Below are 26,044 nucleotides of genomic sequence, written 5' to 3'. Positions count from 1 at the left end.
GAGCAACTATCCTAAATGTTTATGTCCATTCAGAACTCAATGCCTCTATTTCAAAGCAGACTACAAGAAAGTGAAGCTTGGAAGTTTCCTGGGTTTTTTTTGTTTGTTTTTTTTAGTTTTTTTTTTTTGGTGTTTTTTTTTGGTTGTTTGTTTTTTTTTTTTGGGGGGGGGGTTGTGGTTTTTTTTTGTTTGTTTTTTTTTTTTTTGTTGTTTTTTTTTTCCAATTGTATCAATTGGTCTAATCCAGGATCTGTTTAACCTGTCTTCTCATAACCTCATAAATATGAATCACATTGAAAACTGACTCTAAATGGTATAATATTTTTCAAAGGTAATTATTGTCTGTATGGATTTTGGCCCATAAATATAATTGCCTTTTTTATCATACCATTGACTGTATTGCTAATTAAACTGCATGTCAGCTTCTTGGGAATTTCATACCTCTTCAAAAATGGTCTTAATCAACAAATTTTAACAGAGAAGTATGACAATAATAAACCCCAATGTCCAAGCGCTTCAGTCTAGGTCTTCTGTCCTTTTGCTATGCTTCTGCTGATATGTGTCCTCTCCTAAATTTATAAAATATCTTTTTCTTTATTGTAAGTACTTCTGTGGTTATTCTAAGGCTGGGGATTGGATAAAACCATAATAAAGCTGTGAAGTAAAACACTGGCCACATTAATGACAAACATAGACTAAAAACCAACCAAACAAAACCAAATAAAATTACTTTTGTGATGGAGAAAATAGAACAACCAGCATTAATGCACAAAACTAAGTGACACAACAAGATGAGCTTCACTATACAAATAATTCCACAGACCTTCACGGCAACTAAGGTTAGCATTTGACTGGTTTTGTAGTAAATGTGTATGAATTGGTTTTCAGAAAACAGGAACAAACAGTCAAGGATTTGGGTTTGTTCCCATAGGGAAGTTTAGAGACAGAATAACTCTGGCCAAACTGGTGACTGGAAGAAACCTTGTATCTCATTCCTAAAACACAGTGTAATATGCTGTTGAACTTAAAAACCTCTGGGAATATGGAATTGTAGTGGGTTGACACTGTCTGGACACCAGGCACCTGTCAAAACCAATCTCTTGCTCCTCTCCACAGCTGCACAAAGGAGACCAAACATAACTCAGGGTTCATGAGTTGAAGTAAGGGCAGAAAGTTATCTCTGACCAAAAATTATTGTGGCAAAAGAGGCTCAAATTAGAAATATTAATTGAATTTATTACTAACAAGGTCAGAGCAAGATAATGAGAAGAAAAATAACACCTTAAAAAGCCCTTCCCATCACCTCTCCCTCCTTCTCAGGGGAAGGAGTGCCTTCTCCCCCCAGAGGTGCCAGGAGACAAGGAATGGGGATTATGGTCAGTTCATCACTTATTGTTTCTCCTGCTGCTTAGGGAGAGGAGTCCTTCCCCTGCTGCACCATAACTGTCTCCTCTCATGGGAGACAGTTCTCCATGAACTTCTACCACATGAATCCATCTCACGAGCAAAAGATCTCTGAGAACTGCTACAACATGAGTCCATCCCACAGGCAACAGTCCTCCCCAAACTGCTGTAGTGTGGGCCACTCTTCCAAGGGGTGCTGTTCTTCAAGGACAGGCTGCTCCAGTGTGGGCTTCTTTCTCCATGGAGCTTCCATGAATTCGCAGCCTCCTCTCAGGCATCTACCTACTCTGTTGTGTGTTTCCTCTAGAGGCTGCAGGCAGATCTCTCCATCTCTGTGGTCCTCCATGGGTTGCAGGGGCACAGCTGCTTCACCATCATCTGGACCATTGGCTGCAGAGAAATCTCAGCTCCAGCACCTGAAGAACCTCCTCCCACTCCTTCTCCACTGACCTTGGTGTCTGCAGAATTGTTCCTCTCACATATTCTCACCCTGCTCTTCTCTGGCTGCAATTACATCTGTACAGTAACTTCTTTTTTTTTTTTTTTTTTCCTTCTTTTTAAACATGTTATCACAGAGGCATTGACACAATTTCTAATTGGCCCAGCCTTGACCAGAGACACATCTGTCTTTGGAGCCACCAGAGATTGGCTCTGCTAGACATCGTGGAAGCTTCTGGCAGCTTCTCACAGAAACCACCCCTGTAGCCCTCTGCTACCAAAACTTGGCAATGCAAACCCAGTACAGGATTATCACCACATTTCATCCCTGAATCAGTATTTTCACAAAATTTCTCTTAAGTGAAATATTTCATTTCCTTCTGCCTGGAGTCATAGAAGTTGTTATTTTGGCCCCAATAACAGTCAGAGTTGCCATTAAGTATTGTCAGGAGTGGCTAGCTAGATGGGTAGGATTAATATCTTCTATTTTGGAGACATAATATGAAAATTGCATTGGCATTATATATGAATTAATTAGTCAGGACAGTAAAAACTTATGTCCCAAACCCAATTTGTTTTTTAACCTATCATACAATCTAATATTAAAATAAGATGATGTCATATTTCCCTAACATCAGCTATCCTTTAACAGTTTAAAGAATTATTACCATAAGCGTTCAACAAAATCTGTCCTGACGTCTCCTCAAATCCATTTCTTCCTGTGGGTTATACTTCCGGATGTCCATGAATTTTACTATGTGAATCATCTGTAAGTCTGTGATGGGCATTGGTACTTTGGTATCATGCAGACAGAGGTATAAGCATGGTTTGAATTGCAACCATCTCTGTGGAAAAATAAAAGGACCAAACCCTAAAACAAGGAGAGAATTGACCATGAAGGTGAAAAATTGTTGTTATACTGTGAACTGCATCATCAATTTCTCTCTCTAGTGGAAGGAATTAGCAAGCTCCAATTTTTCAATTAATTGTTTAGTTGAAACATATTACACTCACACATTTTTAATACAGTGTTAACCTCCATATTGTTTGGAATATCATATGTCAGGGTAAAGCTTGAGATAAACTACAGTTTACATTTAATAATATGGGAGTAATTATCTGAAGTGGTATATGATTTATGTAGCACATGTGTTACAACCTACAGTCTGTGTCTCACATTCTTCCTTCCTTCAAATGTTATTTTTTTCAATAGTTATCCATATTGGAAGTGTTTGCAGCTGCTAATATTAGTATAATTTATATAGTAAGCAAAGTTTCTCCCATGGTTAATTATTTTGAACCTTTTTTTTTTTTTTTCCTTCTATGTCTTTTTGCCTAAAATAATTATAAAATAAGCACTGGGTTTTGAAAAGGTCTCACAAAGTTTCTCAAATACTGTACTGATGAACTGGTACACAATATGCATATAGTGAAAGAAGGGAGGAAAAGGGAAGGGGAAGACAGTAGGAGTGGAAGGGAGGGGAAGGAAGAGGAAGGAGTCTTGGATCTCACTGTAGGTATGTTGCATCCTGGGTTTGGGTTCAGATTAGGAATTCTGATATATGTTAGTTAGCCGGTTCTGTGTACACCTCTTCCCCCCCTGCTGTGACCCGCTCCGGGTCTCTCACCACTGGAGCATCACCCTGCCACTGCTGTAACCACTCCCCTGTCCACTCCGGAGAGTTCGGTGTCTGTTACCCTGCTCCTGCAACCCCCTTCGCCCTGGAGCCCCGTGTCCACCCCTGTCGCGTCCCCATTGGTTACCCCGATCCACGTCACTCCCTTGTAGCCTGCCCCCACTGGGCGAGGGGGGCTTCTTATACCTCGTCCTGCCCCCTATAAAACCCCGTACGTTCCTTTGTCGGGGCCATTTTGTCCACACAGTGCTAGGAGCGAGTCACGCCTCTCCAGCACAGCTCTAAGCAACAATAAAAGCTCTCCAGCCAACCATGCGGACCAAGCGGACATTCCTTAGCTCTTTGTCTCGCCCCTCGCGCATGGCAGCAGAACATGGCCAGCCCACCCTGGTGCATGGAAAGCAGAAGCGCCCGGGAATAGCAGCAGCCTCTGGTCCCGCCGAGAAGCAGCGCCCTAGCTGGACTCTCCAAAGCTGCCCAGGACTGGGGAAAAGCAAAGCAAAGCCACATAGGTACAAGTCATGAAAGGGGTTTTTTAATTGCTTTTGAAACCCTTGCAATTATTGCATTGAAAGTAAATAAGTTTTGGTTTTTTTTTGTTTGGGAATTTTTTGGGTTATTTCTTTTTTGGTTTTTGCTAGTTTGTTTGTTTCTTTTCTTTGGTTTGACTTTTATTTCAGTACCCATTTTTCACACTTGTCGATTGTTTTTAAATTTTAGTATAATTTTTTAATTTATTTATACTTATCACCATAACATAAAATGACTTTCTACTACTATTTTATGGTTCTATATAATTTCCTGGAATTCCAGATGTGACTTGAACCAAAACCTATAAAAAAAAGATATATTTTTTTTAATGAACACAAGAATTATTTGTTGAATGTTTGGCACAGAGAATTTATCTATATGCTTGAAAAAATGTTGATTCGGATTTTTACATAGCAACCTATATATGCCTCTGAATTGTTATACTATTCAAATATGTTTTAAATATTTTCTCAGTGCACAAAGGGGGGGAAATGGAGAAATTATATACGTGCATGTGAACTGTTTTTGAAATTCACAACTTCTGCTAGATGCTAAAATGAACCTTGAGAGATGAGTCCACAAGATAATTCTATTCCGTGAAAACTACAGGTGTTTCAGACTACAAACCAGATTCTTTCTGACAAAATCAAAAAGTTCACTTCAGGAGAGTACTTAATGCATTTCAACTGCTAAAGGGTGGTTAGTTCAACTCAGCCAAGCACAGTTAAAACCAATCCAAATTAAACTCTTATACAAGGCACATAGTGTAGACATCACATCTTCAGTGAGAATGTTTGTCTCTACAAACACAACCTTCTTGGGCCACGCAACTTGCTAAAGCAAAGAGAGCCACCAGTTGTCCTATTAAGAAGTTTTGGCCCAGTATTTTTCAGACCCATGTTAACAAAAAAAGACATTTGATCTGGTTTTACAGAAAAGGGCCAGACAAAAAAACATGGGTATAACAACAGGGAACTTCAGTCATTCAGATCATGTGATTCCTATATTACCCATCAGGCATCCTTTTGATTTTCCTGATGAACACATCCACTGACATTTGTTACAATGCTGTGCTTTTTCATAGGACACATGATGTTGTTTAGAGCTATCTCTACAATATTGAAAGAGAACTATTTCAGAGGAAAAACAACTGGGATCTTTAAATATGCTCCTTACCTTTACCTCTCCTTTTCCCTGTGGTCCTTCTTCTTCTTTCTAAGCTACAGTAAGTTTATTGCTCTTCCTAAAGTGCTAATAAATGTATTTACTTTTTGGCCAATCATGTATGTTCTCCATATTGTTGAGGATGTGAAAAAGCATGCTGTCATTTCATGTGGCTGAGCAAGTTTATGACCACATTTATTTATGGCTCAATGTATTATCTGAACTCATAAACATAGATAGACATACACAGGGAAAGCAAGGAAAGATTAGAAGTAATATTTCGTTTAATAATTTCCAAAGCAGGTATGGAATCTTAGACTCAATTACAGCTTTTAATAGCATTTGCTATTTTCTGACTGAAAAATCTTACAAGATTGTATATCACAAATGTGATATACAATAAATGAATGCATTTTTAAGCTTCATTTTGGTAAAGAGTTTATAATACAATTAAACCAAATAATAAAAAGAAGTAATGAAATGATACTGTGGCACGATTTTTAATATTAGGTTGTGAAATCTCTTCAAATGTTTTTTTTTCTCAGTTTCGCATGTTTGAAAAATACCTGGAAAAATAAAATTGTTTATAACAGATTATCTGCACAATGGTGATTGACACATTAATACAAACTATTAAAGGTTTACACATTTCTTTACCATTGTTTGCTTTATTAAGCCTGAAATGAATCTAAGATTTGAAAGAGAAATAAATATTGCAGATTTAAAATTAACAGCCATGAGGAGGAAATCTCTAGAGGTTCATTCACCCTTAAAATATAACTTAATGATGTCTAAAAAAAGTTTTATTGACAGTAAAAAATCCAGTAGGGTTCCTATAAAAAGGATGTCTCCTGAGTAGAGAAGCTATTGGAAATGACAGCAATTAAATCAAGCTTATGAAATATTTAGACTCATTCCAAGGTGAATTTGTTTCAGTGAATACTGTCTATTCAACTAGGTATTGGAAGAAAGAGAAGACTGAAAGAAATGTATGTATACAGAATAAATAAATTCAGCATTTTCATAAAAAGGAATGGACTTTATTAGAATGTATCTTAAACATTTTCTGACAATCCTGACTAAGTGGATGCAGAAGAATAAGGAAGAAAAGAATTATTGCAAACAGTGTTACAGATGTGTAAGCAGTACATTGCCATTGCAGACACATAGTTACAAACCAGAAAACACAGTGCATTTTAGTGGAAACAAAAAAAAAAAATCACTAACCACTTTAATTACTTGAAAATGCTGTTGATGTCTTTTCTTCTTCATGTGCTTTGTAAAAAATGGATGATTTGTAGATAGTAATTTTTATGTATCGCCTTTAACAACTCTATTATGCTCTGGAAAAAAGATAGCGTATTATCCAGCTTAACAGGCCACTCTGGGAGCAGTGATAACAGGAAAATGCACCTGAAGCAAGCAAGGATTTTGATGTTCTATATATGTGAAGTTGATGTTTCAGAGTCTTAAGAAGAGCTCCTAAACAGCTAGTATGGAAGTGAATATTACAGCTTAAAAAAGGGTATTTTATGGATAAGACTTTCTCATAGGAAATTACATGTTTTATCCCTACCTAATTAAAATTCCATTTTGGCAAAAGAAAGACTGTAATCTATGGTATTGATACTTGTTCTTTCTGATAGAATTCAAGGATACTGCTCTTCCGTTCATTGCAGAGCTTTTCTTTATGCCTAAGGTACGTCAAGATGTACACAACCATGAGAATTGAAAATTTCAATATTGAGTAATTCTACAAATGCAATAAAAACCAAAAAAATCCCAATGCCAAAAAAAAATTTGAAACCTAGGAGCTAAACCTCAGCCTTTTGTACTTCTGCTTGAGAAAGCTTCTAGCTGTGATTGCAGCTTCTAGTACATTTTCTGTGTAAACTTAAGTTTTACTTTCAAAGTAAAACTTTGAAAGTAAAATATCTAAGTATTGTTTAGAGACACAACCTTGTAGCATCTTTTGGGGTTGATTCACCAGCATTATTATTAGCAAAGACAGCTTATACCAGTTAAGATCATGGCACTCAAATTAATCTAGTTTTATGTTTCTTAATATCTGTTTATATGAAAGCCCTTTATGTAAGTAGGTATAAATGGATGTAGGACAACAGTACAGTCAATTCCACCCACTATGATATTACCTGGATTGTGATCAGACAGTTCTCCAGAAATGACTGCCAGAGCTTTAGAAAGAAAACCTCTCAGTCTCTTATTATTTACCCCATCACTAGCAGTTACTACTCTCATTATTCAGTTTTATAAATATGTGTTTCCTAACATATTTCTGTGTGAAAATATCCAGGTTTCTGGTTGCTGGTGAGGGTGTTTAAATTGAATATCTACAAGCAAATTAGAAGCACTCATAAGCTTTCTTTTTACATTCCCTGTAAGAATAGCTGAGAGAGGAACAGTTACTCCCTTCTACTTGGTTGGGTGGCATCTTCAGTGTCCCAGAGATTCCTGAAGCAATCATGTCTGCATAGCTTTGAGGGCTGGAACAGCTCAGTCAGTCTCATCTCTTTGCCTGGCAAGATCATGAAGCAGATCCTCCTGGAATCTATGCTGAGACACATGGAAAATAAGGAGGTGGTTGGTGACAGCCAACATGGCTTCATTAAGGGCAAATCATGCTTGATAAATTTGGTGGTCTTCTATAAAGGGATTAAGGTATTGGTGGATAAGGGCAGAGCAACTGATATTACCTACCTAGACCTGAGGAAAGTATCTGACATGCTACTAGACATTCTTGTATCTAAACTAGAGAGACATGAATTTGAAAGATGGACCACTCAGTGGATAAGGAATTGACTGGATGGCTACACTCAAAAATCTATGCTCAGTGATTTGATGTCCAAGGAGAGATCAGTGATGACCGAAGTTCCTCAGGGATTGGTTGGCACTGGGACCAGTGCTGTTCAGCATCTTTGTCAGAGACGTGGACAGTGGGATCAAGTGTACCCTCAACAAGTTTCCAAGCTGTGTGGTGCAGTTGATAGGCTGGAGGGAAGGGATGCAATCCAGGGGGACCTTGACAGGCTGAGACGTGGGTCTGTGTGAACCTCATGATGTTCAACAAAGCCAAATGCAAGGTCCTGCACAAGCGGCAGGGCAATCCCAAGCACAAATACAGGCTGGGTGGAGAACAGATTGAAAGCACCTGTGAGGAGAAAGATTTGGGAGTGTTGGTTGACAAGAAACTCAACATGACCTAGCAATGTGTGCTTGCAGCCTAGAAAGCCGGCTGTATCCTGGCTGCAACAAAAGCAGTGTGGTCAGCAGGTTGAGAGAGGTGATTCTCTCCTTCTACTCAGCTGTTGTGAGACACCAGCTGGAGAGCTGCATCCAGGTCTTGGCTCCCAACTACAAGAAAGAGGTGAACCTATTGGAGTGTGTCCAGAGGAGGGCCACAAAGCTGATCAGAGAGCTGGAGCTCCTCTCCAAAGAAGACCAGCTGAGAGAGTCTAGTGAAAAATGTCTCTGCTCAAATGGGAGATTTGGAACTAGATTATCTTTAAGGTCTTTTCCAACCCAAACCATTCTGTCATTATATGATTTTATGATTCTACAATTCTATGATATATCCATATAAGACAAAGTAAAGTAAAAAACAGGTAATCTACCACCTTAAATAAGTGTAGTTTTTTTAGCAAAATTCTACAATGCCTGTAGAATAAAATAAAACAGTTTTTGTGTACATATGTGTTGTGAGTTGACACATAGAGGTAACCAAGGATAACCATCAAACCACAGCCAAGTGCAAAAAATAGATTTATTTCATTACCTCACTAACAGCACACAGGCACACAGGCTCAGTTTGGCTCAGTTCATCCTAGCTGACAGCAAGGGCAGGGGATCACCTGCCTTACTGTAACAAAAGGCTTCCACATGTGTCTGAGAGTGAGTTATCTCTTCACAGGAATTCTACTTCTTAAAACAAGCAGAGGATGAGCAACACTAGGCATAATAAATGGAGTTTTCTCGAGTGACATTTTTACTATTCCCAGCTGCAAGGTCACTTTGAGAGAAACTATTCCCTCTTCCCCACCAAGTCTCCACATTTTAACCCTTTCCTCCCAACTATATAAAAGTGCTGGAAAAAAAAACCTTCTAAATCAGATAGATTCAATGAATAAGGCATTCAATGTTTGTAACTTTCCATGACATCTGAAATTTTATTCTTTGTAGAGTGAAATGCATTTCCTAACTACCTTATATCACCAGGAGAACCAGTGACAATAGATATGAAAAAGGCTGATATGCTAAGCACTTTTGCCTCAGTTTTCAATGGTATTCACTCTTCTCACATCCCATAAGCTCCCCTGAATCTTAAGTCAGGCAATAGGGAGTGAAGTCATTTCCATCATAACTGAAGATCAAGTTAGGCATCACATAAGAAACCTGAATATATTTATGTCCATGGAACCTGAGATGATAGATATACCATGGTCCTGAGGGAATTAACTGATTAGTTTGCCAAACTACTCTTCATCATACCTCAAAAGTCATGGTAGTGTCTAGTGATTAGAAAAACTGAAACACCATGTCCATTTTTAGAAAGGAAAATAGGATGAACACTGGGAGCTACTGACCAATCAGCCTCACCTCCGTAAGGTCATGGAACAGGTCATCCTGGAAGAGATGTTGAAACATACAAAAGTCAGAGAGATAGAGATAGCCACATATGTTGTGTATCTATACTTCTGATTGTGTTTTGATATGGTCCCCCACAACATTCTTGCCTCTAAATTGGAGAAATATAAATTTAAGAAGTGGACTGTTAGTTGGATAACACCTTGCCTGCATGGCTGCATCTAAGAGTTACAGTCGATGGGTCAATGTCCAAGTGGCAACGAGGGATTAAAAAGACTAACAAGCAGATCTCCTAACTATAATTATAAATTATTTTCAGTCCAAATTACTATTTATCAGTTCAGAAATATTATAACTTTCATTGGCATTTGTCTCTAGCTTTCCTAGAAGAATTCTGTATGCCCATATTGATTAGTGTGACTACAATGCAGCAGAAAAAGTTTAATCTTGGTATATCAGCATTATTTTCTGTTATAAAATAACACTCTACGCGCTGCTTATTTATTAGCATCATAGATCTCTGTGTTTGTGCTTCCTTTTCTTTTGCAGACACTATTCATCCCAATGACTTCAATAACCCTTTCTACCTTGGGTTCATTACTTTTTTTCCTAGGACAGTCCTTCTCCCCCTAGTGCAACTTAAATTGAAAAGATATTTCTATCTGCTAAATTAGGTGCTTGAAATGTCTTTACTTGCCATATCTGAACTGCAAGTTACTATACTCTACATGACTTATAGACAAATCAAAGTCCCAGAAGCAAAACTGGTCACAGATACAGGTAAAAATATTTTTGGCAAAAAAGTCACTGTTATATAAATCCAAACTTTCTAGAGAAAACAATCTAAATAAATGCTGCATTTAACAAAGTGCTATAACACAGAGTTTCTCCTTCAACTGAATTTTGTTGTCCATTATGGTAAGTGTAACATTGCTAGAGTTCTAAAGAAGAGAAATCTCAAATAATACATGGTACATGAGGAGGTAACTGAACTCATATTTAGGTATGGAAAAAAAAAGTCCTTTAAAGAGTATTGTGGGAAAACTCTAAAAAAAAGTTTCCAAAACTTGTAGGAAGGCCAAACTGTAAAAGCAGCTTGACAGTAGTTGTGCCATATTGCTTTGTGTTACATTAAGCACAGTATTTCAGTGTTATTTGCTCACTTGATAGATATTTATTCATTTATGGTCTGTCTTCTTGATATCTCTTTGGGAGAGAAACATTAATTTGTATTAACAAAAAGTGTTCCAGTACTAATACTGCAAAACTCGTAACAGTTGATGAGTGAGAAAGAAGGAAGAAAAAAGAGGAATTTACTTTCAGAGTTGTTTAAGAAGCAACATGTGACCTCTATAGCTTAATATGCTATTTCAAATATGAAAGTTGCTTTCTCTTTTTAGAAATTGAATTTATGGAACAAAACAGAGCATTTTCCCCAGATTGCATTTTAGAAATGAAAGCTTCAAAAGACAGAAAGGTTTTTAGAAACATTGGCTGTGATTAATAAAAGTGACAGAAACTATTGGGCAAAAAAACCCCATATGGGTTATGCAGTGAATGACCGTTCCAATTTTCACCCACAAGCAGAACAAATCACTTCCATAGTTTTTTTTTTTTTTTTTCCCTAGAATATAATCTAGATTAAAGAGGAAAAATATAAAGTGCTAAATTACAATGTCTTGGTATGATGTGTAGTAATTAATAAGTTAGACTTGAAACAGTGTTGCACAAAAAAAAAAAAAAAAAAAAAAAAGAAAGAAAGGCCCAGTGCCCTAGATATTGAAGATCAACTATAGGCAAGACTGAATATTTTATAATAGGAAGAATAAGAATTGCTATGACAAAAGTCAGTTCTATTTTAAAATTCCAAGATCATAGTAATCTATGAATATTCATAATACCATTTTTGCTGCTACTCTGGGGAAATCTTTCCTGGACTCAAAATACAGATTAAAATTGACAGTAAAGAAAGGAGGTGGGAAGAGTGGTGAAAAGAAAGAAAAAAAAAAATTCCTAAGACAATATATTTAAGCAGTGAGAGAGATAATGAAACATTCAGACCTATCTGGAGAAAGATGTAAACAACCTGGAAGTATTCCGTAATTAGGAAGAATACCTGCAAAAGCAAGGACAATGAATTTGAGAACAATTCACTGACCAAATGAACCAGAACAGTAAGACTAAAAATAAATCAGAACAGGAGAAATATGGGAAAGAGTGTGTCTGTTTTCTAAATAAAGGTATAAATACAAATACATATATAAGTAGTTGTATATACATGTAAAACTATAATTTTTCTAACCTAATTTCTAATCCTAAATTAAAACTGAAATCCTTCTTCACCAGTTTTACTGAGTTCAAATTCTACACTTAGGGAATATGTTTAATGTGGACTTATTGTATTATTCCGAAAACCAAGCTTTTCACTCAGCTCCTTGAGACTGTCATGGTTTAGCCCTAGCCAGCAGCCAAGCCCCACGAGTTGCTGATGGGTATATAATATGTTTAAATTTACTGTAGAGACCATCTTGACTTATAGTGTCAATCCTAGTCACCAAGTATCATATCACCCTGACAGCATTTTATTCTCAGATAACAAAAAAAAAAAAAAAAAAAAAAAAAAGGCTGAACCAATTCCTGAAATCTGACTCTAGAAATCAGGTGAAAAACACCTGCCAGTGCTCTTCATAATTTTACTTCTGAAATATACCAAATACAAATATTCATGGACCATGCATATGCTCAGCTATGATGCTTATAAGGAAGAGTAGTGGTATAAAGTGTACAGGAGAGATCAGGAGAAAGCTACACGTTAAAAGCCTGTTCACCAACTTTTCCACAAAACAAGGCCATGTCAAGCTACATGGAAGAGAAACATTCAACTATTTAAATAATAAGCAAGATTTATAATTGACTAATTGTCATGACTAGCTCTTCAAAGAGGGAGCAAGAATACTTGTAGACACTTCAGTTGCAGACAAATTTAGTTGCTCAGAACTAAATTCAAGCCTTTTTTTTTTTCTGGAAAAATTTTTGTAGTTCACTAAATAGTGTTTCCTTTCTATTTAGTACCTTTTGTAGTCTGAAGTCAAAAATTTTTCCCTGATTAGGAAAATAAAGTGTTTTGTAATAATGGCTACTTAATAAAAGAAAACAACCACCCACATGTAAAAAAAAAAAAAATCTAAATACAAAAGGAAATAACTCTCAAAGATAAAAAAAATACATGCATGAGTGACTAAGTCAGCTGAACCACTACTTGTAAATTCACACCTTAAGTATGAAATTGATGTTTAATACTGAATAAGTTGCTTTTCTCTGGTTGTTAACACACTGTCCTTCACCCAAACTTCATTTAAGTAACACTTTTGTGAGCTCTGTAACTGTTAAATTTGGTTAAAACTGTTATTAGTTATATGGTAAAAAAAAAAAAAAAAAAAAAAAGAGTTTATTTAAGAAACTAAAGAAAATTAACTTGATAATGTGAAATTCAATTTCTGATATCAAGGCTCTCTCAAAGAGTCCCTGACCTTCTCTTCTTTGCAGGGAAAAGAAATAACAATCGATTTGCTTTTTGTATCTTCCACACATCGACACTCACTCTCCAGTGCTGTAGAAGAGGAGGTAAAACCCTACATTTTTCTCTCAATGAAGTTTAGGATTGAAACAAGCAAGCAGGCCATCTCTGCCACACAGATCAGATTACAGATGAAAACAAGTTGAAAACAGCTGTCCTCATCCTTGACTTCCTACATCATGAGTATATACAGCAACATGATTGCTCAGGAGGCTCTTACACTCTTGAAAGGAGTTGAGGAGTCTGTTCTCCTGCCAGGACATATGTATGGAAAGCTTTGGTCCTAGGAATTATTTGAGAAGATGGAGAAAAGGTAAAAAGAGACAATTTTTGAGTTGCAAAAAACACCTCATCTAATTTTGGAAAGCACTTTTTAGGAAATGACTGAAATTATTTTTCAAAACTTAATGTGATGGTTTTACATAATACCTTTAAATATTATTTTGACATCAGTAAACATGTGTTGGGATTTCTGTCACAAATGACCTTTTATCTCCTCAGTTTCCTGAATGCAAATCTAACTGCAGTGACATTCATTGTCCAGAAGAATTCAGTGAAATGAATCTGAAGAAAAAAAAACACTAACTGCGTTTTCCAACCATATAGGAAATGGGTCATGCAATTTCTAGCTTTTCACCAACTGAGGAGTGACTCGAATAGAAAATGAAAAGGTGATGACAATGTGGCGGTAATGACTTAAAAAGCTTCAGAAGTCTTTCAGATTTATTTTTTTCCTTCATGAGCATTATGTTGTGCAATTCCTAAAAGCCTATTTGTCTTAAACTAAAAGGAAAGATTTTCCTGCAACTCAGGGGATGAGCAGTTTTTTGGTTTTTTTTTCATTTTCATTTTCTTTTTTTTTTTTAATTCCATGAGCCATAAGACAAATAAAGACAGTTTTCTCATTTCCTCTGCAAAGATAAAACTGAGATAGTGTCCCCCAAGGCATGTTGAAGAAATAGAGACAGAAATTTAGGTCAAAGTATTGTCAGGTTACAAAGCAAGATAGCAGTCAATGTATGATTATCTTTTGGTTAAAATTGTCTGCTGACCTGGAGACTGTCAAACGGGTTTTGATATTTGAAGGTGACTCACAATTACTATGGTGTAGTTTATGTTCATTATTTCAGCTTATAGTCTTTGCAGTTGCACAAGTCTGTAAATGAAACAACAAATAAGAGATTTTTTGTGTCATGAGGAGAATATTTAGCAATTTTATGACCTTCATGGAGTAATAAAAGGGTAAAAGTCAATCACTACAACCAGTTTGATTGCATATAGCACAAGAGTTTGGGATGTAGGAAAGGAATGCTAGAATTATGGAAATATTGACCTCTGGAGGTAATTTAGCCCAGTTGCCAATTCAGAGATAAAGTCCTGCACTGAGTCTAGCTGTTGTGGAGTTACTGTCATCACAGTGGTCCATATTGTGCCATGATTTACATTTGTGCATTTGCTGGAACAATATTGTTAAGACATCATGTTTTGCTACTTGCTCAGCATCAAGGCTGCCTCTCCACACCCAAAGGCGAGTTGGCTGAAAGTGGATGTGAGACTGGGAGGGAACACTGATCCAAAATGATCAAGGGGACACTGCAGACCATATGGAATCATGTTATGACATTTGTCTTCCAAAGTAGTAATTACAAATACTGAGGCCCAACTCCCTAGGAGGTGTCTGAACATCTGCTTGCCAATAGGAATTGGTGGATAAATTCCCTTTCATATTTGGTTTTCGTACACAGTTTTTTTCTTTTATTGAATCACATTTACCACAAATCATGAGTTTGTTTACCTTGATTTCTCCCCTTGTCCTGTTGAGAAGGTGTAGTGAGAGAACTGAGAAGGGGTCTGGCAGCCTGTCAAGGTTAACCTGCCACAGCTACCACCAATGCTAGTCAGATCAGCCCTGACTTTGCCAGCAAAACCATGAAAAACTCACAGGATAGAAATTTTTCATTTGAACATGGAAATTTTTTGAACATAAGAGTTGGACTGGACACATCCTTCCCCCATGTAGACATTGAATTAAATTCTCCTTTTAACTGAACACCAATGAAGTAAAAAAAGGACAGCTGATATATAGATGCAATTCAGAGCACAATTTAAACTATGCTATGAGGGAGATACACAAGTGAAAATCTATAGTGTCAACATGCCCTATGGGAAGAGTACAGGCCTTGATTAATTTTTGAAGCAAATAAACCAGACTATGAAAGTAATCTTAAGCATCTTCTTACCCTCTTCTAAACAAAATTTTAATAATATTTGACATAAGTGTTTATGTGTTTTCTTGTTTTTCTGGAATTACTCAATCTTCTCCATTCTGAACCTCATGCTATAGAGATAGAAGGATATCTTTTCAATGACTTTCTCAAGGTTAATGTTAGTCTTATTAAAATAAAATTTCTGGTTTCTGTGGTCAAATATACCTTTATAAAGGTAGAACTAGAGTGTCAAGAGATGAAATGATTGTGAAGTACTTCTTGTCTGTTAGCCTGTGTTTCACTTGACAATTATTTAAAAATATGTCCGAACATGGGAGCCTTGAACAGGAACCATAAAAAAATGAACTTTATCAAAAGGCTTCACTGCAGCCTCTGATTACTACACCTGTGCTTTCTTCTGCAGAAGCTTTCTTGTCTCACAAATACTGACATATCTGTTGGAAGTAATTGCTCCCCTGAGCCTGTCAACAGCTTCTAGAAACAAGCTCTAGGGATACAATCCTCCTGATGCCTCTGAAATAAACTGTTTTTCCTGAGTTCCCTTCTCTTAAAGAGATCAGAAGTTTTCAATAAAGTGTTTTTCCTTTAAATTGAAAGTCTTTGTTCCGTTACTTTAGGTAAGGGAATGCATTGGCAATCTATAAAAGCATGTCTGCCAGCATGAGCTGCCACAGCTGCATCATGAGCTCATCTGGCATCGCACATTTGTGAGGCTTAGGGACACAACACAGTTCTAGTCTCATTTAATGTACTTTTAATTGTCATGTAGCTTTCTTAATTAAAGCTGGTGTGCAGCTATTTTCAGTGGTTCATGTGTGTGCAGAAAGCACTGCTTTTGGAGCACACCTGAAAACCCACCTACTCTTACATTTCAGAATATACATCTGGTCAACTGATATCAACTAGAGCTCAGTTTAATTGCTTTCCCTTTTTATTTTGTGTTTAAAAGGTGTCTTGACTCAAGAGATGTATGGATAACACATCAAAGGCAAGGAAATCTCATGTGTGCAGACAAAGGCATGTAGTTCTGTGGGTCACAGTATAAGGGGGATCCACAGTCCCATGTACTCATTAACTTTCTGTGTCAGTAGCAGTAAGCACTCGGTGTCCACTGCCACAGGGAATGGGAACATTCAGTTATTCTACATGGCAAAATGATGTGCTGATATTGCTAAGTCACAGCAGGAACGATCATTTTATAGAAAAGTGAATGTGTTTGAGCTAACAAAGGTCAAGGGACTAGTTGTATTTTTATAATTTTCTCTGACCCTGATGTTCAATAAATAACCTTTACTGAAGAGAGTTTCATGTTTAGGACTTTGTGAACAGGGCCTGTCAGTTTTGTTGAATTAAACCATAAAGGTTTGAGTAATACACTATTTTCTGAGATGCAGCTGATCCTACAAAATTCATTTCACTTCATACCATAATTCAGCCACTGTTTGTATTCCCAGAATTTAAAGACTGGTGCTCACAGCAAGTAAGTAGAAAAAGAAATTTGAAATGTGCTTCTACTTTTCATTATTTTGCTATCAGATGTCTGACATTGTTTAAATAGAACATGTCCCTGACTGGACAAACATGTCCATTTTTAGTTACATCAACCTTTTATTTAATTAATTAACTTAATTAACTCCATCTTTTCTCACCTAGAAAAATATTTAATTTGCTGCTGATTTTTACTGAAGTGTTTGATTTTTTTTAATGGATAAGAATTAAATAAAGGATCAGAAAAGACTTTTGGGTGTTCTTTTTTTTAAAGACTGCACTATTTCTGAGTAATTTACCAATACTTTTATTTTCCTTATATGATATTAGTAGTATTTCATCCTCTCTATCAGAAGTGATAAGCATCTTAAAAGTTCTTCTCATACTGACTGTATTAGCAGTTATGTAGCATTTTCATATGTCATACAACGACCATGTGTCTACTGAAGAATAACTCAAATCTACTTTCTCAAAAGTAAGAATGCCCTTAAAAAAGACCAACAAAATGCAAATAAACAGGAAAATATATAAACAATTATAAATAGTTTCTGTATTTTGTATGAATAGAACACTTCCAAAAGGTTCTACTGTGCTGATCTTACTGGTTTCTCAAACTTTATATCCTAAGATCAAACTTTTATCACATGGAAAATTCAGGAAATCAGTAGATGCATTCTCACATCTACCATACTCGCTGGGTACTGCAGTGCATTGATGATAGCACAGTTTACTGCTGGAAAGATTTCTTCCTTCTCTTCATAACACAATGTGAAATCTTTTTTCTAATTAACAAGTTGCATAATGTGACAGTATAGCTCTCTTTATGATACAAATGGGAAATATTGCCATGACATCTCAAATGCAGCTAAAGATCTTCAGTCTGAGAGAAAAAGACAGTAGCGTGATGCTGTAGGTTTATTCAGAACAATAAGAGGCCTATTGACTGTCTTAAAATGCAGAAAAAATATTGGTGTGTTGCTGCCAGAGAACCCTTTAGTTGAACTTGGCATTGCACAGCACTCGCTCCTGTTCAGGCTCCTGGAAGTTTGGCAGAAAGCACTCTTCACTTCCCAGGTTCCTTAAAGATGTTTGAGGTATTTATTCCCTCAAAGGTGTGTGCACCCCTGTAATATTTACACTTTACTGAGAGAGCTCTTTTGGTATCTCAGTTGCATCCTCTGTTCACCTACTCCTCTCACGATGGGGCAGACTTCAAGATGAAGAATACATTTATTAAGCATCACCTAAACTCAGGGGTCTGATCAGACATCTGTAAAGACTGCATAACCTGCAAATCAATATATAAGACTGTCTTGTCCTCAGTAAAAAACTTGATACCCCTTTAGCTGAATGGTCTGGAAACAAGACCCTTGTTTTGTGTAACCAGCAGCATAGTTCCTCAGGTGGCCCTAAAACATAAAACCTACATACCCTTGACTCCCCCAGCACCTGTTGGGATAGCAGTTTCTCCATATTTCTGCCCATTTGTTTTTTTTGTTGGTGTGGTTTTTTTTGTTGTTGTTTTTTTTTGTTTGTTTTTGTTTTTGTTTTTTTTTTTTTGTTTTTGGTTTGTTTTTTTGTGTGTTTTTTTTTTGTTTGTTTGTTTGTTTGTTTTTATTTTTTGTATTTTCTACACCTCATCCTCTGGGAACAATCTGTCTTTTCAATGTGGTCATTTTAATTTTTTTTTTTTTTTTAGTGTTTAACTTCTGTTTTCAAAAGAGGCACAGCTTTGCTCTTTTCTCTCCCTCCACTTGCTCTGTCTTTCAAACCTGATTTTGAGATATCAGTGCAGTTATCCTTGCTGGTCTTCCCTGGGGCTGAATGCACTGGGCACTTACAGGTTATTATATTTGGGTCACTCCTACTTAGACTGATAGTCAGCTACCTTAGTCAAACACAGGCTATTTAATTAATTCCCTAATTCCAGCTGGAACCTCACTACCTCATACTGAATTCTAAACAAGGTGAGATTGACTTGGTATCTGGTATAATACCTGCTCTTTGAAAAGACCACACATGATTCATTTTCTACAAAATGAGAGCTGTGGTAAAAAAAAACACATCAGATACATTTAAGAGTCTGCATATCACTCCCCTGTCATCCTGCTAACTTTTGATTAATAAGTATTTATTATAGTTACATATAAATTACATTAAGTAGAAACAATCTGCTGAAAAGAATAAGGAATATTTGCAATCTCTGAAATACCCCAGATAAATTAGGCACAAGCACATATAGCAACAGCATGTAATAATTAAGTCATGATAATTATCAATGCAGAAGTTAAAAAAACTGATTCTAGCAAATGAAGAAAAAAGGGAACGATTTTAAGACAAAAAGAGTAAGAAATTTGAATCCTATTGGAAAGTCAGTATTGGAAGGACACTTCAAGGGCTAGAAGCTAAATACCCAACAAACTCCCTATCCTACACCAGATTTGAAATGTTGAAAATGGACATTATTCTGAAGTGTACTTGTTAAAACAGTCTAAACAATGAAAAAGTCTTGCCTGACAATTTTTACAGTCAGAGTGAGTGGTGATAGCATAATTTTTAATTAATTCCCCAGAAGTCAAAAAGAAAAAAACAGAGCTTCTAACCAATGCAGATCATATTTCCAAAGAACCTCAAGATTTTTTGAGGGAATACAACCAAAATATGTTCATCTCAGGAAACAAACCAATCTTGCATTGTTTGATAGAGTAGCAATAGCAATATAAATTGTACTCAAGGAAAATGAGTCATATTTCTTTGGTGGCAGCCTTATCAACCTCACCACACCAACTTCATCTTACCACTGCAGATTGCTCCAATCCTTCTTCTTCTTCTTCTTCTTCTTCTTCTTCTTCTCCATCTTCTTCTCCATTATTATTTTTATTTTTGCACTGTGCACTAATTATAGGTGCAGCATATGGCTTTTTGCTGTCTGAGATTATGTTTATGCCAAAATATTATTTATAATGTTATTTTGACATATTTTTTCCTTTTATGCCTTTTCAGATCCAAAATAAGTGATCACACCCATTTTCTCACTTATAGTACTACTAGACAATACCCCAAACCAACCAAAAATGAGGTAGTTGGAATAAATCATATATAACTTTGTCTGTGCTATTATATCCATTTTTCCCCATTGGATCCACACTGGAATTCTAAATTAAAGCTCCAGAAGCACTGGGAGAATTTCCATTTATGTCAGTGTTTTTCTGGCTCAAGCATGCAGTGTTTTGGCCATATTTCCTAGCACTAAAAGTATAGCCAGAGGTTTTCACTATCAGAAAGGATCATTGAAATGTTTTAGATAGAGAGGACATCAATTAATAATAAATGTATTAATTTCCCCCTATTTTTTTGTGTACTCATTCCTCTGAGCAGTAAATTAAAAGGAACAGATGTATAATTTTGGAAGTTTTCCAGATTCTGTTTTTTTCTTCTAAGTGAAACATTAAGCAATGATTGCTGTATGCAGTGCTCTTTCTCTGTAAGTTTCACTAAGAATCCTAATTCTGTGCTGTATACATTATGAATACATCAAAAAGAGGGAACATTTTTTTGAACAACTATAGAATTATCAGGGTGTTTATTGAAATGGGTCTGGATCTAAAGTTTCTTTTAAGCAGACAAGACATTTTCTCTATTCTTTACTCTCGGAGAATGTGTCTCAATCCCTGATTTTAGTCACCATTAGGTGCCTAAGGGGACTAAGTTCATTCAAATCTTGGTGAGCAACACTCTCAGGCACATGATCTGACTCTTGAGTACATCTCTCTGATGAATGTGTTTTCCAGTTTTTCTGTATTTCAGTTTGTGCCCTTTGTCTCTTGTCCTGCGAACTGGGCACCATTGGCTTAATATTCTTTACTATATCCATCAGCTATTGACAAACACCAGGGACATGCCCCCTCTCAGTAATGAAAGCCTTCTCCTCTGCAGACTGAACAATCTCTTCTTTCTCAGCCTCTCTCACAGCAATTGTGCTTCAAGCCTTTCAATCTTTTTTGTGCTTCAGCTCTGGACACAGCACTCCAAATGTGTCTCACCAGGGCTGAGCAGAGGGCAAAGATCACATCCCTTGATCGTCTGTCAACTTTTCCTAATGGAATCCAGGAGGCTGCTTTGCCACAAGAACACTTCACTGCTTTATAGTCAGCTTGATTGTACACCAGTTCACCTATGTCCTTTCCTGCAGAGATGCTTCCCACAGTCTTTCCTGGTGCATGGAAATTATTCCTCCCCAGGTGCAGAACTTGACATTTCCTTTTTTTTTTTAATTTCACAAGAACTCTCCCTGTGAAATTTGCCATCCTGTTGTGGTGTCACTGAATGGCAATACAAGCAGCTGGCAACAGATGCTCCTCCTAGTTTTGTGTCATCTGCAAATGACTTCACATAGCTCCAGGTATCAGTCCAATTTATTATGTTTATTTGACATTTCTGTTTAAATTGTTTACTACCATAAAGTTCTGGACTAGGTATGGAGGATGAGTACCTCCAAGTGATTTATGTGTGCAGAAGGGTTTTTTTGGTTTTTTTTTGTGTTAAATTCATCACAAAACCACAGTAAGCAAGGATTTCAAACTATGATTGCAATTAACTTACTTATAAAGGTAAAATAATGATGATAATAATAAGTGCATTTATTTCTAAAGCAGTATGAGAACAGAAAATGTAAGTGCAAAAACTTTCAAACTGTTGAAACACATCATAGCAACCACAGAGAAAAGCTCCTAGGAGAATGGAAGGGTCTTAAATACTACAGTGATCAGCACTTGATGGTAATTAAATTAAAGTTCACTGTTGCAGTGCAGAAAATTATTATTACTGTCGTATAGGAAATATAATAAGGAAATTTAGGTGAAAATCTGGAAACCTAAGTATTAAAATTGTACAATTGAATATTCTTTATTATTTATTTTGTGTGAAAAACATTTTCATTTTCAAAGCTAAATGAATTCACAATTCAGAATATTAAAGTTTAAGGACATTTAAAAAAAAAAAACAAAAACTTCCAAGGACTAAAAGCTGAAGCAAAATATTGAATATAACAATGGCTACAAATACAATAAAATTAATGAAAGAGCTTAACTGGAATGGATCCTGACTGTAGTTTCTGTTATATTTCAAAGACTGCATTTAGATTTCTTCTGTAACATTCACAACGCCTGCAAGTAATACTCCAGTAAATCCTAAAGGGAATTGGTATTTGTGGCAGTTATCTCTGCACAGAAGAATAAAAGCAGAAAGAGTTTGGAAAATCCTTATAATGTAATAAAATGTTGCATGCAGGAGAAAATCATAAACATTGTGAAAAATAGTCTGATAAATTCTTGAGTCGATGTTGATTCAATGTGATGATAATGATTAAGAAGAGAGTACAGAGCAAAAGAAATCATGAGTCAGAAAACATGCTTTATTTCCTGTATGCCACTTGGTGTAGTATAATATATATTTTCCTGCCTGTTTTTTAGGCATGGCTTCCTGCCTATCACCCCTGCTTCCTGGTTGAGATTGCATCTCTTCTCCTGTAGAGGTTCAGATTTTAGCATGGCCACTGCCTGTTGTCAACCTGAGAAATAACGGGATCTTTGTGGACACAGCAGCCATTTCTTACATCAGATTAGTTGCAGAGGATCTGTCATTTAAACCACAATACCCAGCTGTAAGATAAATGAATAAAACAAAAGAGTCCTCTTTGAACTTAAATCTTTAATAAAATTTTTAAGAATTAATTTCATGCCAGATTGAATCACATACATACATGCAAAATTATCACTTTGATGTATTCCTATAAGCAAAAAAACAACAACAACAACAAAAAAGGAAATCAGATTATTTGAGAGCAAGGAACAAGAAGAACAAGAAGAGGAAACATTTTATGACTAATCTGTAGAATTAATTACAGTGGTAGAGGAGATGTTGAGATATTGTGCCAGGTTGGGAAAACTGAAAGTTTTCTGAAATATGCTTATTAAATTGGGAAAAGATGACTCTGTGCAACTTTCAAAAATATTTACTTTCCATCCAAAATGCATTTATTTTTAATTTCTGATGATGATGACAGTGATGCTGAGTATAGGTTTAGATTACAGTTGTGGGTGCAATGTGATGGTGAAAAGAAGCTTGCCTACTTTAGTTAGGATTCAGTGGCTAAATATTATTTCCATATTTAATATTTAAAAATGAATATTGCATAATACCAAAAGTAGAAGAGAGAGATTTTACAAGTGTTTTTGTTTTTTTTTTTCCCTTGTAATTTCAAAAAAGTTTTTAGCAGACAGCCCGGAGGCAGTTGCCTATTCACAATTAAGTTGTCTCCATAGGCTGGTGTTAGGATAGGCCTTCTTTGGGCAGTTGACTTAATCATTGATGAGTATTTCTCCTTATCAAGGTTATAAGAAAGAAGAAATAGTTGCTTTAATGTTCTTTTGAATTGAGCAATTTATCTTAAATTAGAAATCATATAGTATACTGATGAAAAGTGTGTTTATTCCTTTGCAGATATTTTGTTCTGTGAATGATGTTACTCTCAAGGAATATGATGTTGAGGAACAGCTTTTTTTATTGGCTGTTGAAAAACTATTTTAGATTTACACCAAAAAAATACTCCTGTGATTCCATTTATACTAGTATGAAATTGGAGTAATTTTCCCTTTGAAATGCAGTCCTTTGGAAATGCCAATGATTCCAGCTATCTGAGCAGTTGTTTGGATGGGTTGTTCAGTAATGTTCATGAACTCCCTGTGTGCTGCCTCCTGTAAAATCTCTGCTTGCTGTGATCTGTGAATACTTTGCAGTGTATCAGAGAGAGACTACACATTTATCTCAGGGTAATAGATTTCAAATGAGAAAGACTAAAGCAAGCCTGATGAGACACGGGGAAGGGCTTCTGTCCTTCCTTGGCTTTAGTTCCATACCTCCAAAAGCTGAAAGCACTGTTGTACTCCACTTTACTTCATTTTCCCCTGTGACAAGCAGGGATTTATTATACTACATCGTATTAGCATACTATAAACTGACCTGAACACTGAGCATCATTTATAATGGAAAGATGCCAAAGGCTGCTATGATCCCTCTTTCTGCACATAACACTGGAACAAGTTGCTCCTGCTTGAAAGCAGGCTGTAATTTAGCCTTTCAAAAAAAAAGATGCTTATTGCAGAATTTTCATTCATTTATTATGAACCTTTGCTAAATGGTATGATTTTGCACATTTCTCCTTTGATGATTGCTTTTAAAAGTTGTGCTTACATTTAATACTGTGTTTTTAACAGTTGCAGTAGTTTGAAGATGATTATCACACCAGTGAGTGGTGCACAATAACATAATGCACTGGTGTGCTATTTAGCAGCAAATGAAACAAATATGCAATTATCTGTAAATTGAAATGGAAATCAGATTCACTCAGCTTGGTGACCACAGTCACCAAGATAAAGTTGTGGTGTTCTGCAAATGCAAGAGAAGGCACATATGCAAAATGTGATTTCTCTGTTAATGAGCATGATGTACACTAGAAAATACTTTCTATTTGATTAGTTATGAAACATATTTGCCAACATTAACACCTTTTCACACGTATTCACACTCTTTCAAAAACTGGCAGAAATTATACTACTGACACAGAATGCTGGTAGTCTTTAGCTTCTCATTATTTCCCACAGCAAAAATAGGGGAAAAAAGGCAAGTAAGCCAAAGCCTATCTAAAAAAGGTTCCCACTTCCTACTGGTTGATAATGGAAAATTTTACTCTTTTTCTGGTAAACTGTGTCTGGATAATTGAATTATAGGACATTGATTTAATGTATATTTCCACAAACTTAGTTTTAAATGCCCTGGGATGTCCTGGGATCAATTGCTACTACAGTGAAACTAAGCATTTGTGTGTCTTTGGACTATTTGTTACTGACAAACTGTAGAGTAAAAGGGTCCATTTTTAGTACACTATTAGATTGGTCTTGATTCACCTTTTCTATCAGATATATTTCTGGGAAGATTGTTCTCTTCTTTCGCCTCTGTTAATGATAAGTTCTCATAGAATTTTATTTGGGCTTTTCTATATATTTAGGGTGTCATATTTGATTTTAAAAAAAGGTTTCTCTGACAAAGTAAGATGGAAAGTTTAGAAATTATTTAGAATCTTAGGTTGTGAATTTGAAACTTCTGATTGTGAAAGCTACTACACAAGTGCTGTCAAACCCTAGCAAACTTCACATCTCAAAAGCATTTATAACATAAAATTCTGTAGATTTCTAGAGTTCTCTGGAAACAGTAAAAACATAATAATGTCACAGCTTAGGCAAAATGTAATCTCAGTTCTCACTAAACTAATGGGGTTCCAGAATCTGATCCTTTATCTCCTGTAGAGTTTTGATCTTCCAGGTGTTGTCCAAATCTTAATGAAGTTATAGGTTTGAAATCTTCATAAAATGTGTTTTCAGGTACCAATTTCTTTCAAAATAGCCAGAAGAGGACACAGGCATGCTGTGACAGCTGTCTGGTCTTTATAATACTCCCTAGATCTTTGAAAGAGGAAAACTTAATCTTTTCCTGTCTCTGAGAGTATTCACATTCAGTTGCTCTTAAATATATCAGGCTTTTTTAAAACTAAACATCTCAGATTTTCATCTGTATATGCTGAATATTTTCAGGATAAAGAATGAGAACTTTGAGCTACATGCTGTGCAATATAATACAGAAATAACCAGACTTCCTGTTCATTTTCCTCACCCATTGACTCAGTTGCCTGAAAAGAGATTTATATCTTCTTGGGTAGCAGGCCATTGGTATTTTCCTTACTTTATGCTGAATCAGTTTTTGTAGTAGAACTGCTTAATCAAAACATTCCTTAAGTTTCTAAGAAATCTGATGTTATTGGCCATTTCTCATTCTGAATGGAAGAAGAAGCTCACAAACAAAACCAAACCACTAAATGATCAAACCCCCCAAAACCTCCAGAGTCCCTAGCCTCTCCTAAG

The sequence above is a fragment of the Vidua macroura genome, chromosome 2 (genome assembly GCF_024509145.1).
Source record: "Vidua macroura isolate BioBank_ID:100142 chromosome 2, ASM2450914v1, whole genome shotgun sequence".
Taxonomy (NCBI): Eukaryota; Metazoa; Chordata; class Aves; order Passeriformes; family Viduidae; genus Vidua; species Vidua macroura.
This window is presented reverse-complemented; position numbering follows the sequence as displayed.